Raw genomic sequence first — 4027 nt, forward strand, 5'->3', positions numbered from 1 at the left:
TGGGGTTGCACACCGAGTCTCCACACCCTACCATCCGCAAACTAGTGGACAGGTCGAGGTTTTTAACCGCGAACTAAAATGTATTTTGGAAAAAACGGTTAGTACCTCTAGGAAAGACTAGAGCTTAAAGCTCGATGACGCTCTTTGGGCCTACCGCACGACGTTTAAAACGCCTATCGGGATGTCTCCTTATCGTTTAGTTTTCGGGAAATCGTGTCATTTATCGGTGGAATTGGAACATAAGGCCTATTGGGCTCTGAAATTTTTAAATTTTGATGTGCAGGCCACGGGGGACCAACTTCTCCTCCAACTCAATACCCTTGATGAACTTCGTCTCGGTTCGTACGAAAATGCCAAGATTTACAAAGAGCATACGAAGAAATGGCATGACAAGCACGTGCAAATCAGGGAATTCAACAAGGGGGATCAAGTCCTCCTATATAATTCTCGCCTCCGCCTGTTCCCAGGCAAATTAAAAAGTCGGTGGTCGGAACCGTACACCGTTATTAATGCCCACTCGTCCGGAGCGGTTGACATCCAAGGTTCCGACAACGCAATCCACCGAGTGAACGACCACCGTCTGAAAATATCCTGCGGAGGCATTCTTCCACAACACGGCGAAGCCACATTCCTCCAAACACCGTAAGCATGCACGCATCACGAGAAAGTCGAGCTACTCCGACTCTAAACGTAGCCCCAGTTTGGATTTCTCAAACCCTTTGTTTCTATGTATCATATCCATTTGTTCTTCTCTTCGTAGGCACTATCTTCTTAAATTAAAATCAACGAAAAAACAAATCCCATACTAATCCAAATTTCTTACGCGGGGCGTACACACCATCACGCCTCGCGAAGCCGAGTCTCTGGCACTGTTTTGCCATTTCCCTTTATGTTTCGTTTTATTTATTTTCTCTTTTCGTGTTCATTTTTCTCTATTTATGCACCATTAATAACCTTCACACAGGGCGTACTCCATTTTACGCCCCGCGTGCTCGCCCTTTTTCTTGTAATAACTAGCACCATTACTAACCTTCACACAGGGCGTACTCCATTTTACGCCCCGCATGCTCGTCATTTTTCTTGTATAAAAATCTCAGAAACTCAAACACGCGGGGCGCCCCTCTTAGTACGCCCCGCGTATTTGCGTCTCTGGCCAAAATTGGTTTCAAATGCACCTCCTACGCGAGGCGCCCCCCTGGGCACGCCTCGCGTAGGACCTGACCTTCAAGGGTCCTTTTTATTCCATCTTTATTTTTGTTTTTGTTTTTCTTCTTTTGCGACGTCCTTGGAATAGACGTCATTTTAATAACGCGGAGGGCCGTGCAACCCCGCACTCACCGTTTGTTTTGCACTAACAAAAACAAAAATAAAAATCAAATAAACAACAAAATAATTAAACTAATTTATTGATTCTTAAATTTTTCCGACACACTACCTCCCTCGAAAATTAATTAAAGTTCCGTTATTTGTTCTTAAATGTAAAGACATTGACACAAAGGATCGGTTTTAGTAAGAAATTTTAGTCTTAATTCTGAAGTTATAGAATTTATGCAAAGCCTAGGTTCGTACTAAACAAAAGCATTGAGTCCTAACCCAAAGGTTATCTCTATAATGAAATTTAAAAAGGCAATAAAAATGGGATAGTAAAAAATTTGACGAGAACTTGAACGTACACAATTTAACCCGAAATTTGGTGAGATATCTTTGAGCCTAAAAGAGTTCGCACGAGAACTCTATTTCTTTCACAATTTTTCGAGAGCTTTGACTTCACTCGACTCATAGAGTTTGCACCTAATGCCGGGTTAAGTACACTTATTTTAGTTAAAATGGCAATAGATGATAAAACGAATCCACTTAGTCTAATTCTTTTCTTAATTTATTTTTCTCGTTTTCATTAAACTCTAGGAAACCCCTTCGAGCCTATTAACCGACTTTTTTGTTAACACCCTTTTAACATTTAACCCTTTTTCCTCTTGGTTAAATACCAACAAAATCAAATCGCACCCGAAATAAGCCAATGCCTTGATAAGTAAGCACCTTAAGCCTTCGAAATCATTTTTGTGCCGCTCTCAAAACAAAAAGAAAAAGAAAAACACAATAAAGAGCAAAAGGCATTCTCAAGCTCCACTCGAGCAATTTCGAGTTATATTTTACGAACTCGCCAAGGCCAAAATAAAAACACGGTGCGATCATCAAATGGTGTTTAAACTCGAGTTTCCAAAAACTAACCACTAAAAAGCCACCCACATTACAACCCCCCTCCGGGTTCATTTTTAATGTTGCCTAGACCATAACATAGGAGGAAAAACCCGGATGAAAATGCAAACTCAAAGTGACTTCGAGTAAGTGCAAAGAAGAGTGCAAAAACACCAACCCACCAAAATTTGAGCGTAAGAGTGAAATCCCTTGGTGAGGTACTATCGGGTTCTCAAAAGATAATCGACCCCCGTTAATATTGCCTATTAAATTTGATTATGGAGGTTTCAAACAAGTTTTGGTCACTCATTTGTTTGCGTAGGTACTTGCCGAAAACTTTGCATAAAACTTTAGCTTCAGAATCACGCACTTAGTAAAACCAACCGACGGTTTGTTTCTTAATAATCTAAATCCCTTGTCTTTCGATTTCTTTTACTTGAGGACAAGTAAAACTTTAAAGTCCAAGGAGGTTTGATAGGGGCATTTCGTCCCTATCTTTTAGCGTGATTTACGGTTTAATTTTAGATGAAATAAATAAGTTTAATTGCAAAAATAGAGTGTTTTAATAAAATAACGCAATAAAAATAAATTCCGTACTTTCGGTTAATTTTCCTTATTTTTGATTAATTTAGAAAATAAAACGTCAAGCTAACTCGGCTCTCGAGAATTGTATTTTAGGTACGAGCAAGGAGCGAAAATCCACCGACATACGCGGGGCGTGGAACACCTGGTCAGAAATAATTGTTCAATCCATAGGCACCACGTGGGATCTAGTCACCGATACGCGAGGCGTATCAACCACCACGCGAGGCGTGGAAAATGTGTCAGAAATGATAAGCCTAATCTTGAAAGTCAGACTACATGGTCTCCCAGAGTCAACTACTCATACGCGGGGCGTATCACCTTTCACGCGGGACGTGTAAGGAAGTTCTTCGACCTAAAAGACTCAGAGACTTATTTACGCGAGGCGTGCTTCAGCTACGTGGTGTGTAAAAGACCCAATTCAAGCAACAAAATCTCAAAAACTCAACCACGCGAGGCGCACTCCAGTCTACGCGGGGCGTGGTTGAGACAACAAGATCTGGATTTGGTCCACATGCAGGAGATTTCTGACGGAATGCGTAACTACGCGGGGCGTACACCACCATACGCGAGGCGTGTCATGGGAAATCTGCAGAAAATCATGTTCCTCCATACTTGTATCTTGTGAAATTACAAATCTACCCTAGCTTGATGTGTATAAATAGGAGTGACTAGCACTCATTTAGAAACCTAACACCTTGTGATATACAATTCTTGCTTTAGATTAAATTCTTGTTTCATAGTTTTAGATTTTGTTTTTAGGCTTTATATAGCTAAACTCTATCATCTTGAGAGCTTGTTCGTTGATTCCGGCATTCCGTCAAAGTTCCGTTCCATCTCCGTTCACCAAGCTCGAAAGCTCCACCTCCAAGTCCTAAGAGACGGCCTTGAGTCTGGTTAGCTAGTTCCGAGGGTGGATTCTTCCCTTTTTACTTACTAATTAGCTTGTACTCTTCCTATGTACTAGGTTTGGTTGTATTTTATATTCACATTCTCCATATTTATAATTTATGATTCATAATCTCTTTTTCTATATTTGTGTTGATGTTTGCTACTTGTTTTGATACTCGTAATTGATTATTGTGTAGGAGAACGCGACTTCCGACACCATTTGGGCTATCTTTAGGGATTCATATAGGTGTTGCCTTACCGGAAGTGACGCTCCGGAAACCGTAGGAATTGACAAACCACGGAACTTACGGGCCCTAATTTCTGGTCCCAAGCATTAGACACGCCTTGACTAGGAACC

This window comes from Euphorbia lathyris, chromosome 2, assembly GCF_963576675.1.
Source record: "Euphorbia lathyris chromosome 2, ddEupLath1.1, whole genome shotgun sequence".
Taxonomy (NCBI): Eukaryota; Viridiplantae; Streptophyta; class Magnoliopsida; order Malpighiales; family Euphorbiaceae; genus Euphorbia; species Euphorbia lathyris.